Source organism: Oncorhynchus kisutch, unplaced genomic scaffold (genome assembly GCF_002021735.2).
Source record: "Oncorhynchus kisutch isolate 150728-3 unplaced genomic scaffold, Okis_V2 scaffold3655, whole genome shotgun sequence".
In the NCBI taxonomy this organism is placed as follows: Eukaryota; Metazoa; Chordata; class Actinopteri; order Salmoniformes; family Salmonidae; genus Oncorhynchus; species Oncorhynchus kisutch.
This window is the reverse complement of record NW_022265600.1, coordinates 83,235-97,948: the sequence shown is the minus strand read 5'-3', so window position 1 is coordinate 97,948 and position 14,714 is coordinate 83,235. Positions and strand designations below refer to the sequence as shown.

Sequence of the window (14,714 nt, the reverse complement as noted above, 5' to 3'; positions counted from 1 at the left end):
AGTCTGTCAGCCCTATCTCTGTTGACATCTCACTTTCTCTCCACGCCTTCTCTCTCTCTCTCTGTTCCTCTCTCTCTCTTCCTGACAGATAGCATCAGACCTGTTGCCTTGGTAACAGACCTCTATCATCTACACCCCCCTTCTCCTACTCTAACATCAGACCAATATAATATATAATATGTCAAGTATTAGTAGTTCCATAAAACACTACTTGTTATTGGGGTTTAGAATGGTTTGTATGGACACATGACTTTCTCCATGTGGGATAATAAAGTTGACTAATATTGAACGGCTATAATCACTGTAGATTTATACTCTACCTACCTGGTGGACTGACACTTTGAGCCTGGAGATCTGAGGAGAAAGAGAGAGACAGAGGAGAAAGGGAGAGAGAGACAGAGAGATAGAGAGAAAGGGAGGAGTCAGAGGAAGAGAGAGGAAGAGGTTAAATCAACATAACATGACCTTTCATGATATGATGGGGATGACAGCGGTATGGTGCAACAACACCCATGTGTAAACACATACGCCATCTCTCCTCCACCCTTCTCTCTCCCCTACCCTCCTCTCTCACCTACCCTCTTCCTTCCTCCGCAAATCTCTCTATCCCCTCCCTCCCATCATCTCTACTCTACCCTTCTCTCTCCTATCCTCCACTCTCCCCTTCTCTCCTTTCTCCCCTCTCCTTCTCTCTACCCTACCCTCTATCCCCTACCCTCCTCTCTCCTCTACCCATCTCTCATATCTACCCTCCTCTCTCCTCTACCCTCCTCTCTCCTCTACCCTTCTCTCTCCTCTACCCTCCTCTCTCCTCTACCCTCCTCTCATATCTACCCTCCTCTCTCCCCTACCCTTCTCTCTCCTCTACCCTCCTCTCTCCTCTACCCTTCTCTCTCCTCTACCCTCCTCTCTCCTCTACCCTCCTCTCATATCTACCCTCCTCTCTTCCCTACCCTCCTCTCTCCTCTACCCTTCTCTCATATCTACCCTCCTCTCTCCTCTACCCTTCTCTCATATCTACCCTCCTCTCTCCTCAACCCTCCTCTCATATCTACCCTCCTCTCTCCCCTACCCTTCTCTCATATCTACCCTCCTCTCTCCTCTACCCTTCTCTCATATCTACCCTCCTCTCTCCTCTACCCTTCTCTCATATCTACCCTCCTCTCTCCTCAACCCTCCTCTCATATCTCCCCTCCTCTCTCCCCTACCCTTCTCTCATATCTACCCTCCTCTCTCCTCTACCCTTCTCTCATATCTACCCTCCTCTCTCATCTACCCTTCTCTCATATCTACCCTTCCCTCTTTTCTCCTTCTCAAATATCTCTCCCCTACCCTCCTCTCTCACCTTTCTTGCTCTATGCCCTCCTTTCCCATCGCCCCTCCCTTTCTCTCTCCCCTCCCGTTCTCTCTCCCCTCCCTTTCTCTCTCCCCAACCCTCCTCTCTCCCTACCCTCTCTCTCCTCCTCCTCAAATCTCTCTCCCCACCCCTCCTCTCTTCTCATCTCTCTCTCTCTCATTCTCTCTCTCTTCGTGACTTATAGTGTTGAACCTGTTGATCTTGACTCAGCTCATAGACCTCTATCATCTACACCCCTCCCTTCTCCTACTCTAAAATAACACCAATATAATATATAATACATCATATATACTCTCATTCATTTACATAGAGACAGATACAATCAATCATTGACACACTGAATATACAACAGTCAGATGCATGACACCATCACAACTTAACTGACATTAGTGCCTGTCCCCAGATGGACAGTTAGACTACAGTAAAGTACATTTACAGGTGATCACATCATTGTCCTGCTTTGAGACACATTTTTACTGTCTGCTTCCAGTTGTATGTTATTTTACTAACCCTGTAAATTATAATATATCTTACAATATCAAATCATATCTCAGTAACTGTCACAAGTGTATATCAGTGTAACAAAATCCTACCTGTGCTCCACAACAGGGTCATCAGTACCACTGCAGGTATCATATCTGTCTCTAACTGGGGCTCCACAGTCTGCTGTCATAAAGAGTGGACTGAAGAGTGGAAAATACTGCTAGGCTATATGACTTCTCTCTCATTACGTCCTAACGTCAATGATGTGAGATTAACTTCTTAGCAACTTATCTTGGATCTGTGGTTGAACACACGACAGCAAACTAACATGTTAAAAAAACTCCACAGGAAACTGCTGACAGAGCAGCAACGTTACACATAGTGTCCTATAATATCACCTCTAACTTTCTACTGCTTGAGTTCACCTCTTATAGAATATTGGCTTAATGTTCCAGCACCTAAATATAAACAGTACCAGCACCCAAAATGAGTACTGATGAGGTCTCATGTTAGAGCAGGAGAAGGGGGGATGTGGTGTAGAAGTTTAATCAGGAACATACAAAGACAAGAACAGCGTCAGCACACGGGTACAAAACCACAAACCACAATTAATGTTGAAGCAGGGAACAGATCAGGGAACCAGACAGATGTAGGGAAGGTAATGACAGAGGTGACTGAGTCAAGGCCCAATAATCGTTGATGCGCGTGACGGGGGGAGCAGGTGTGTGTAATGATGGTGAGCCTGGCGCAGGTGTGTGTAATGATGGTGCAGGATGGAGAGTAATGCTGGTGAGCTTGGGGCCTTTGGGCTCCAGGGAGGGGGGGAGTGGGGGGAGCAGGTGTGTGTAATGATGGTGAGCCTGGCGCCTTCGGGCTCCAGGGGGGGGGGGGGGGGGGGGGGGAGCAGGTGTGTGTAATGATGGTGCAGGATGGAGAGTAATGCTGGTGAGCCTGGGGCCTTTGGGCTCCAGGGAGGGGGAGGGGGGGTGAGCTGGTGTGTGTAATGATGGTGCAGGATGGCGCCTTCAGGCTCCAGGGAGGAGGAAGGGGGGTGAGCAGGTGTGTGTAATGCTGGTGAGCCTTTGGCCTTCGGGCTCCAGGGAGGGGGAAGGGGGGTGAGCAGGTGTGTGTAATGATGGTGAGCCTGGGGCCTTCGGGCTCCAGGGAGGAGGAAGGGGGGTGAGCAGGTGTGTGTAATGATGGTGCAGGATGGCGCCTTCAGGCTCCAGGGAGGGGGGGGGGAGCAGGTGTGTGTAATGATGGTGCAGGATGGAGAGTAATGTTGGGGAGCCTGGGGCCTTCGGGCTCCAGGGAGGGGGGGAGTGGGGGGGAGCAGGTGTGTGTAATGATGGTGAGCCTGGCGCAGGTGTGTGTAATGATGGTGCAGGATGGAGAGTAATGCTGGTGAGCTTGGGGCCTTTGGGCTCCAGGGAGGGGGGGAGTGGGGGAAGCAGGTGTGTGTAATGATGGTGAGCCTGGCACCTTCGGGCTCCAGGGGGGGGCAGGGGGGTGTGGGGGGAGCAGGTGTGTGTAATGATGGTGCAGGATGGAGAGTAATGCTGGTGAGCCTGGGGCCTTTGGGCTCCAGGGAGGGGGAGGGGGGGTGAGCAGGTGTGTGTAATGCTGGTGAGCCTTTGGCCTTCGGGCTCCAGGGAGGGGGAAGGGGGGTGAGCAGGTGTGTGTAATGATGGTGAGCCTGGGGCCTTCGGGCTCCAGGGAGGGGGAAGGGGGGTGAGCAGGTGTGTGTAATGATGGTGAGCCTGGGGCCTTCGGGCTCTAGGGAGCGGAAAGGGGGGTGAGCAGGTGTGTGTAATGATGGTGAGCCTGGGGCCTTCGGGCTCCAGGGAGGGGGAAGGGGGGTGAGCAGGTGTGTGTAATGATGGTGAGCCTGGGGCCTTCGGGCTCCAGGGAGGGGGAGGGGGGAAGGCAGGTATGACACATTGGACACTATGTAACCAAACACATGTGAAACCTCATGATATGAGTGATAAGAAGTGTTTAAAAAGGTGAGTTCTGGACCCTGTAGACGACTGCACTACTTCTGAAGAAGACCAGAGTCCTTTCAGAATGAAGACGGCTATAGTTCTGAATGTGTTGCTGTGGGTTGTCACTCTGGCCTTGACCTAATACACCTGAAACCAACAATGAATGTTTCACTAAGACCCTAAAGCTGAGTGGGATGTGTTGGGTTGGGGCTCTGCAGGGCAGTGGACGCATAGGGACAGAACAGGGAGACCCAGCTATATTGTGTGGATGTTAAAGAGCTCTACAGGACTACTAGGTCATATGAGATGAATTATATGGAGGATGTAATGTAGTGTATATTGTGTGGATGTTAAACAGCTCTACAGGACTACTAGGTCATATGAGATGAATTGTGCTGTTTCTGTGTTAATGTATGTGTAGGTGTTTCCAAACCTTTCCCTTGGGATGAAAACAAACAAAAGGTAGGAATAAAAGTGTGTTGGAGAGAGTTGAGTTATGTACTAGACTGGTGGGGGTCAGGGAGAGAGTTGAGTTATGTACTAGACTGGTGGGGGTCAGGGAGAGAGTTTAGTTATGTACCAGACTGGTGGGGGTCGGGTGAGAGTTGAGTTGTGTACTAGACTGGTGGGGGTCAGGGAGAGAGTTGAGTTATGTACTAGACTGGTGGGGGTCAGGGAGAGAGTTGAGTTATGTACTAGACTGGTGGGGGTCAGGGAGAGAGTTGAATTATGTACTAGACTGGTGGGGGTCAGGGAGAGAGTTGAGTTATGTACTAGACTGGTGGGTGTCAGGGAGAGAGTTGAGTTATGTACTAGACTGGTGGGGGTCAGGGAGAGAGTTGAGTTGTGTACTAGACTGGTGGGGGTCAGGGAGAGAGTTGAGTTGTGTATTAGACTGGTAGGGGTCAGGGAGAGAGTTGAGTTATGTACTAGACTGGTGGGGGTCGGGGAGAGAGTTGAGTTATGTACTAGACTGGTGGGGGTCGGGGAGAGAGTTGAGTTATGTACTAGACTGGTGGGGGTCGCGGAGAGAGTTGAGTTATGTACTAGACTGGTGGGGGTCAGGGAGAGAGTTGAGTTAAGTACCAGACTGGTGGGGGTCAGGGAGAGAGGACTGAAGAGTGGGAAATACTGCTAGGCTTTATGACTTTTAACTCATTAGTTCCTTACGTCAATGATGTGAGATAAACTTCTCAGCAACTTATCTTTGATCAGTGGTTGAACCAAGCTACCAACAGCAAACTCATCTGTTCTGAAAACCCACACAGGAAACTGCTCACAGGGCAGCAACGTTTCATAGTGTCTGCTATAATATCACCTCTAACTTTCTACTGCTTCAGTTCACCTCTTATAAGGGTTTACTGGACAACTTGAATAAGGTCTGGATGTCTTATATTGAAAACAGTACAACAAAAGGAGTCTGTATTGAAAAGATGCCCACTTCCTGTTTTCAATAGCTGCTGGGTTGCTCAGTCCTGCCCTGGGGGTCTGCTGTCCTGTGTGTTGTCACTCTGGCCTTGACCTAACACACCTGAAACCAATAATGAATGTTTCACTAAGATCCTAAAGCTGAGTGGGATGTGTTGGGTTGGGGTGGTGGAGGACGGGCTGACCCAGCTACACCTTACAGTATGTACAAAAGTATGTGGACACCCCTTCAAATGAGTGGATTTGGCTATTTCAGGCACACCCCTTCCTGACCTGTGAATAAAATCGAGCACACAGCCATGCAATCTCCATAGACAAACATTGTCAGTACAATGGCCTTACTGAAGAACTCAGTGACAATCAACACGTCACCATCATAGTAAGCTACCTTTCCAACAAGTCTGTTGGTCTAATTTCCACCCCGCTTTAGCTGCCCCGGTCAACTGTAAGTGCTGTTATTGTGACGTGGAAACGTTTAGGAGCAGCAGTGGCTTAGCCTCGACACAAGCTCACAGAACGGGACCGCGAGTGCTGAAGTTCGTTGCGTGTAAAAATCATCTGTCCTCGGTTGCAACACTTCCTCTGGAAGAAACTTCAGCACAAGAACTGTTCGTCTGGAGCTTCATGAAATGGGTTTCTACAGCAGAGCAGCAGCACACAAGCCTAAGATCACCATGTGCAATGCCAAGCGTCTGCTGGAGTGGAAACACTTTCTCTGGAGTGTTGAATCACGTTTCCCTATCTGGCAGTCCGTACCACAAACCTGGGGTTGGCAGATGCCAGGAGAACGCTTCCTGCCCCAAAGCATAGTGCCAACTGTAAAGTTTGGTGGAGGAGGAATAATGGTCCGGGGTTGTTTTTAATGGATCGTGTTAGGCCCCTTAGTTTGTTAGCTGTGAGATGTTACCCCACTCTTCCACAAAGGCACCTGCAAGTTCCCAGACATTTCAGTTCCCAGACATGCCCTAGCCCTCACCCTCCAATCCAACAGGTCCCAGACGTTCCCTAGCCCTCACCCTACGATCCAACAGGTCCCAGACGTGCACTAGCCCTTACCCTCCGATCCAACAGGTCCCAGACGTGCCCTAGCCCTCACCCTCCGATCCAACAGGTCCCAGACGTGCCCTAGCCCTCACCCTCCATCCAACAGGTCCCAGACGTGCCCTAGCCCTCACCCTCCGATCCAACAGGTCCCAGACGTGCCCTAGCCCTCACCCTCCGATCCAACAGGTCCCAGACGTGCCCTAGCCCTCACCCTCCATCCAACAGGTCCCAGACGTGCCCTAGCCCTCACCCTCCGATCCAACAGTTCCCAGACGTGCCCTAGCCCTCACCCTCCGATCCAACAGGTCCCAGACATGCTCAATGGGATTGAGATCCGGGCTCTTCGCTGGTCCATGACAGAACACTGATATTCCTGTCTTGCTGGAAATCACGCACAGAACGAGCAGTATGACTGGTGCCATTGTCATGCTGGAGGTCATGTCAGGATGAGCCTGCAGGAAGGGTACCACATGAGGGAGGAGGATGTCTTCCCTGTAACGCACAGCGTTGAGATTGCCTGCAATGACAACAAGCTCAGTCCGATGATGCTGTGACACACCGCCCCAGACCATGACAGACCCTCCACCTCCAAATCGATCCCCTCCAGAGTAGAGCCCTCAGTGTAATGCTCATTCCTTCCTCACCCCTGGTGAGACAAAACCGCGACTCATCAGTGAAGAGCACTCTTGCCAGTCCTGTCTGGTCCAGCGACGGTGGGTTTGTGCCCATAGGCGACGTTGTTGCCAGTGGTGTCTGGTGAGGACCTGCATTACAACAGGCCTACAAGCCCTCAGTCCAGCCTCTCTCAGCCTATTGCGGACAGTCTCAGCACTGATGGAGGGATTGTGCATTCCTGGTGTAACTCGGGCAGTTGTTGTTAACATTCTGTACCTGTCCCGTAGGTGTGATTTTTCGATTTACCTATCCTGTGCAGATGTTGTTACATGTGGTCTGCCACTGCGAGGACGATCAGCTGTCCATCCTGTCTCTCTGTAGAGATGTCTTAGGCATCTCACAGTACGGACATTGCAATTTATTGCCCTTGCCACATCTGCAGTCCTCATGCCTCCTTGCAGTATGCCTAAGACACGCTCACGCAGATGAGCAGGGACCCTGGGCATCTTTCTTTTGGTGTTTTTCAGTCAGTTGAAAAGCCTCTTTAGTGTCCTACGTTTTCAAAACTGTGACCTTAATTGCCTACCATCTGTAAGCTGTTAGTGTCTTAACGCCCGTTCCTCAGGTGCATGTCCATTAATTGTTTATGGGTCACTGAACAAGCATGGGAAACGCTTACACCCTTCACAATGAAGATCTGTGTAGTTATTTGGATTTTTATAAATTATCTTTGAAAGACAGGGTCCTGAAAAAGGGACATTTATTTTTTTGCTGAGTTTCTCTCATCTCTCTTTCTCCTCCCGTGTCTCCTTCTCCCAACCCAGTCTGTCAGTATGTCCTCTATCTCTCTCTCTCTCCTCCCGTGTCTCCTTCTCCCAACCCAGTCTGTCAGTATGATCTCTATCTCTCTCTCTCTCCTCCCGTGTCTCCTTCTCCCAACCCAGTCTGTCAGTATGTCCTCTATCTCTCTCTCTCTCTCTCTCCTCCCATGTCTCCTTCTCCCAACCCAGTCTGTCAGTATGTCCTCTCTCTCTCTCTCTCTCTCTCACTCTCTCTCTCTCTCTCTCTCTCTCGTTCTCTCTCTTTTCTTGACATATAGTGTTGGAACTGTTGATCTTGACTCAGCTCATAGACCTCTATCATCTACACCCCTCCCTTCTCCTACTCTAACATAACACCAATATAATATATAATACATAATATATACTCTCATTCATTTACATAGAGACAGATACAATCAATCATTGACACACTGAATATACAACAGTCAGATGCAGGACACCATCACAACTTAACTGACATTAGTGCCTGTCCCCAGATGGACAGTTAGACTACAGTAAAGTACATTTACAGGTGATCACATCATTGTCCTGCATTTAAACACATGTTTACTGTCTGCTTCCAGTTGCATGTTATTTTACTAACCCTGCAAATTATAATATATCTTACAATATCAAAACATATCTCAGTAACTGTCACAAGTGTCTATCAACATAACAGCATCCTACCTGTGCTCCACAACAGGGTCATCAGTACCACTGCAGGTATCATATCTGTCTCTAACTGGGGCTCCACAGTCTGCTGTCATAAAGAGTGGACTGAAGAGTGGAAAATACTGCTAGGCTATATGACTTCTCTATCATTACGTCCTAACGTCAATGATGTGAGATTAACTTCTTAGCAACTTATCTTGGATCAGTGGTTGAACACACGACAGCAAACTGACATGTTAAAAAAACTCCACAGGAAACTGCTGACAGAGCAGCAACGTTACACATAGTGTCCTATAATATCACCTCTAACTTTCTACTGCTTGAGTTCACCTCTTATAGAATATTGGCTTAATGTTCCAGCACCTCAATATAAACAGTACCAGCACCCAAAATGAGTACTGATGAGGTCTCATGTTAGAGCAGGAGAAGGGGGGATGTGGTGTAGAAGCTAGAGGTCTGTTACCCAAGTCAACTCAACAGGCATGATGCTATATGTCAGTGTCAGGCTGGGCCAAGAGAGGAACAGGTTACTGGTTATGATGACATCACTGGTGAGAAGTCAGTGATAAAAATATACTCTCTCTCCCCCTCCTCCCCTGTCTTCTTCTACCAACCCAGTCTGTTAGTAAGAACTATCTCTCTCTCCTATCTCTCTCTCTCCCTCCTCCCCTGTCTCCTCCTCAGTCTGTCAGTGAGTGAGAACTATCTCTCTCTCCTATCTCTCTCTCTCCCTCCTCCCCTGTCTCCTCCTCAGTCTGTCAGTGAGTAAGTTAGTAGGTCTGTCTGTCTGTCTGTCTGTCTGTCGGTCGGTCGGTCTGTCGGTCTGTCTGTCGGTCTGTCTGTCGGTCTGTCGGTCTGTCAGTCTGTCTGTCGGTCTGTTCGTCGGTCGGTCGGTCGCCTGGGCTCAGGAAGAGAGTGGAGGGGTGACCAGTAGTTCTGTCTGTCTGTCCGTCCATCCGTCTGTCTGTCTGGGGCATGGACTCAGGGAGAGAGTGGAGTATGTACACTTAATCACCAAAAGTATGTGGACACCTGCTCATCTAACATCTCATTCCAAAATCATGGGCATTTGCATGGAGTTTGTCCCCCCTTTGCTGCTATAACAGCCTCCACTCTTCTGGGAAGGCTTTCCACTAGATGTTGGAACATTGCTGCTATAACAGCCTCCACTGTTCTGGGAAGGCTTTCTACTAGATGATGGAACATTGCTGCTATAACAGCCTCCACTCTTCTGGGAAGGCTTTCCACTAGATGTTGGAACATTGCTGCTATAACAGCCTCCACTCTTCTGGGAAGGCTTTCCACTAGATGATGGAACATAGCTGTGAGGACTTGCTTCCATTCAGCCACAAGAGCATTAGTGAGGTCGGAAACTGATGTTGGGCGATGAGGCCTGGCTCGCAGTCGGTGTTCCAATTCATCCCAAAGGCGTTCAACGTCATTGAGGTCAGAGCTTTGTGAAGTTCTTCCACACCAATCTCAACTAACTATTCATGTATGGAACTCACTTTGTGTACAGGGGCGTTGTCATGCTGAAACAGGAAAGGGCCTTCCCCAAACTGTTGCCACAAAGTTGGAAGCACAGATTCCTCTAGAATGTCATTCTATGCTGTAGCATTAAGATTTCCCTTAACTGGTACTAAGGGGCCCAAACCATAAAAAACAGCCCCAGACCATTATTCCTCCTCCACCAAACTTTACAGTTGTCACAATGCATTAGGGCAGGTAGCGTTCTCCTGGCATCCTCCAAACCCAGATCAGTGGGTTGATTCATTACTCCAGAGAATACGTTTCCACTGCTCCAGAGTCCAGTGGCTGTGAGTTTTACACCACTCAAGCCGACGCTTGACATTGCCCATATTGATGTTAGGTTTGTATGCAGCTGCTCGGCCGTGGAAACCCATTTCAGGAAGCTCCTGACAAACTGTTTATTGTGCTGATGTTGCTTCCAGAGGCCGTTTGGATCTCGTTAGTGAGTGTTGCAACCAGGTACAGCCGATTTTTACACGTTACACTCTTCAGCACTCGACGGTCCTGTTCTGTGAGCTTGTGTGGCCCACTACTTCTTGGCTGAGCCGTTGTTGGTCCCAGATGGTTCCACTTCACAATAACAGCACTTACAGTCGACCAGGCATTTGACAAACTGACTTGTTGGAAAGGTGCCATCCTGTGACGGTGCCACGTTGAATGTTACTGAGCTCTTCAGTAAGGCCATTCTACTGCCAATGTTTGTCTATGGAGATTGCATGGCGGTGTGCTTAATTTTAAACACCTGTCAGCAACTGGTGTGGCTGAAATGGCCCAATCTACTAATTTGAAGGGGTGTCCACATACTATTGTATATATAGTGTATTCACCCAGCTGTCTGGTCCAGGAGAATACCACCTGTGATGCTGTCTGGTCCAGGAGAATATCACCTGTGATGCTGTCTGGTCCAGGAGAATACCACCTGTGATGCTGTCTGGTCCAGGAGAATATCACCTCTCACAATATTGGGACGGCAGGTAGATTCATAAAGTGGAGTGATGATGTTATATCAGGGTCAGACTGTATAGGCTATATTACATGTATATAGTGTATTATTGGGGCAGCAGCCTAGTGGTTATAATGTTATGTAAGGATCAGACTGTATAGGCTATATTACATGTATACAGTGTAGTATTGGGGCAGCAGCCTAGTGGTTATAATGTTATGTAAGGATCAGACTGTATAGGCTATATTACATGTATATAGTGTATTATTGGGGCAGCAGCCTAGTGGTTATAATGTTATGTCAGGATCAGACTGTATAAAAGCCAAGTACTAAGAATGAAGAGTCAGTTCTTCCATGGAATTGTTCAGCTTTGTTACTGTTTGTAATAAAGTCTAGTTGAATTCACAGGTTCTGGTTTGGTGAAATAGTTGATTCAATATTTTCCACAACAGTCAATGTGTCTAAACTGTAAGAACATTGAAATGAAGTTGTTTTCAAGTCGTTATTAACAACAACCTGAAAATAAACATTTAAAACCTTCAACTAAAACCAAACGTATATTGGACGTTGGGTATCGTCTTCTTTTCAACGTCTTTTCAATGACATTTAGCTTGGTGGTTCAGCCCAATGTCAAAACACAGTTTTAATGTGTCCAGATCAATAACCAATATGCAGAAACCATTTGTGATATTGAAAACCTAAACATAAAATGTACCATCTGCACAAACATCTGCAACAATAATCACATTACTTAAACAAGCACCTTTTAAAATGCAGGAGCACCAGAAACACTTGTTCTGACAAGTAGCAATAAATCACTGATATCAATTAGGGGGGAAATCAGGTTGTTGGTGCTGTTGAAACTAACACAACTAAAAAAACACATGGAAATGGGAGATATATTTTACCTCCCTGGTTAGAGGGCAACTTGAAGAAAACATCTAGCTACATTTTGATTCCAGTGGGTCACCAATGCTGTAAGTGTAACACAGCTCTTTTTGTGTGAGTCACTTTCTGTTATATCATATAAATATCACTCTTTCAATTCAGAGCCTGGATTTTCCCCCTGAGGCTAATATCCATATCATGCAGAAATCAATTGAACAGGGGGCAGTTTAGTGTTCTACATTGTGACATCATTAAAATACTCCTTCTACAATGTGAAAACATTCTACATTGTGACATCATTAAAATACTCCTTCTACAATGTTTAAACATTCTACATTGTGACATCATTAAAATACTCCTACTACAATGTTTAAACATTCTACATTGTGACATTAATTCATTGATATCATGAAACAACTCCTTCATTAATGTATTTTCTGATGTTTGATCAGAGTATCTCTTGTCACATTGACCACAGCTATGAGGTTTCTCTCCTGGGTGTGTTCTCTGGTGTACAATCAGATGACTAGATGTAGTCAAATTCTTCCCACATTGTTCACAACTATAAGATTTCTCTCCTGTGTGTGTTCTCTGGTGTGATACCAGGTTGCTTGACTGAGTAAAACTCTTCCCACATTGATAACAGCTGTAAGGTTTCTCTCCTGTGTGTGTTCTCTGGTGAGATAACAGGCTGCTTGACTGAGTAAAACTCTTCCCACATTGATCACAGCTGTAAGGTTTCTCTCCAGTGTGAATTCCATGTGTACTTTTAGTGAATTTGATCTTAAGTAATTCTTCCCACAGTCAGAGCAGCAGTGAGATTTCTTCCCTGTTGGCCTCCACTGGTGTTTCTTGAGGTGTTCTGATCGGGAGGGACTCTTCTCTGCCTCGTCAGCTTCATGATGTTGAGGCTCCCCAGAGGATCCACGATAGTCACGTCTCTCTCCTGTGTGAACAACAAAGTCTGACAGATGGTTAAAGGCCCACAACAGCAGAAATCCACTGTAAAAGGTGATGCCAACAGCGTAGCCATGATGTTGTACAACAATTGACGTCTGTAATGAATGTTAAAATTATTGTCTTGAGACAGTCAAGTGAGCAACAATAGTCATATTTTGTCTTGTTTTCACATTAGTAGTAACATCGATGATTGTAGGCTATAAATAGGTTATTACAGTTGCTGAACCCCTAAGCAGTGTGCCAGACAACCTTTGGTCACCAATATAGGCCCCTTTCTGTTTGCTAAAATAGGCGCACAAGGGCAATGAATTGAATGTGAGAGTGGTTACATTTATCCAGCCCCCATCCCTCAGCTGTTTACCAAACCAAGTCTCAGGGCAGCCATTTTGTTGCTGTTTAAATCCTAGGTTGTCCCTTTAAAAAAGACAAATCAATCGATCAACCAATCTGCAGTTCAAACAATAACAAAGATGTCATTCCACCTGTTTTGGTAATAAGATGATGGATGGGTCTGGAGAAATGTAACTACTCTCAAATTCATAGACAGACCTACGGATGCAAGGACTGACCGTCCATGAAATCAACATGATAGTTTTAACCATGTTGAGGCTCTACAGTGTTGATTTACATTGTTTCTAAACATTGGAGTAAAAAAAAAAAAAAATCTTATTTGGGGTTCTGATGGGGTACAACAGGTGGTTGTGTTATATTCTTCAAGAATCAATGGCTATAAATAATATAAATGTGGCAATTACATATTTCCCTTTAACACCAGTTCAACAACTGCAGAGTTTGTGCCTCTGTTTTTAAGACAGTACTTACTAGTGTTAATCACGGCCCGGTTTCTCAAAACCATCATATGGCTGAGTTCACCGTCAGAACCATAGGATGCCTTAAGAAGCGTTGGGGAAACCGGGCCCAGATATCCAGTTTCCTCTTCTTCGTCCTCCTCCTCCTTTATCGATGTGACAGTCATCTCCCCTCCTCCTCTTTCACTCCATAAACTGCATCCTCTTCTTTTACTGTAACATCCTCCTCCTCTTTCACTCTGAACGAGTCTTCCTTTTCTTTCACTGAAACGTCATTCTCTTCTTCTTTCACGGGAACAGCCTCACCCTCTACTTGAATTTGTATTGTAACATCCTTCTCTTCCTCCTCCTCTTTCAGAAGACCACCTCTTCTTTAGCAGGAGGAGAGCAGCTTAGTGAACTCATGGTCGGAGATGTTCGCTAGCTAGCATTAGCGACTAGCCTAGTTCTAAGCTAATTTAGCAAACCAGCTAGCTGACAAACAACGTAAATATATAATTAAATGGGCCAACACGTACATACGACAGAAGTGTGTTTAATACACAGCGACTAATATACACCAAAACAGTGTAAAGAGAGTGAATGTTGTAGCTATGTTTGCTATAAAGCTACCGAGGTGTCTAACTGTTGTTGTTGAAGCAGCGTCCCGTCCACTAGATTATACGTCACACTGGCAGCGTCGCCTGAACCTAAAAGACGCACATCGCCATCTGCTGACTGGAGGGGCAACGCAGTTGAGGAACCAAACGTTTATTTTTCATTTATTTCATTAAAATTGATATATTAATTAAGTCGTTCAAAGAAAAGCATGTGTTGATTGATTCGTTTTTAATGAGTGAGAATTTAAAACAAACTTTAGACCCACTACATATTTACATTGAACCATAGTTCTGACATGGATCATTTTGACCCCAGAGGCATATCTTTTATCACAGCCAAAATGTGGTTTATTCCATTTTTCATGACTTTGTCAATCAACTTGTTCTTAATAAATCTAAATCCTGGTTTAGTGTTTCTGTATCATTATGGACTTTTAACAAACTCAAATCCTTTGGAGTCATTTTGACTCCAGCCAAAAGCACCTTTGATAAATAGGACGTTTATTTCAAATCAGAATCACATTTTATTGGTCACATACACGTGTTTAGCAAATGTTATTGCGGGTGTAGCAAAATGCTT

At 46.4% G+C, this 14,714-nt stretch overlaps 1 protein-coding gene and 1 long non-coding RNA gene across 2 annotated transcripts in view; both read right to left on the bottom strand.

Moving 5' to 3' along the window:
* The window catches only part of LOC116371794 (uncharacterized), a 67,410-nt gene that overhangs the window by 35,150 nt on the left and 17,546 nt on the right, over positions 1-14,714 (bottom strand). The window lies entirely within an intron of this gene.
* Positions 11,229-14,209, bottom strand: LOC116371793 (uncharacterized). Its single transcript, XR_004209029.1, has 2 exons — positions 13,549-14,209; positions 11,229-12,730 (listed from the first exon to the last, which is right to left on the bottom strand). It is a non-coding gene; the product is annotated as an uncharacterized LOC116371793 (long non-coding RNA).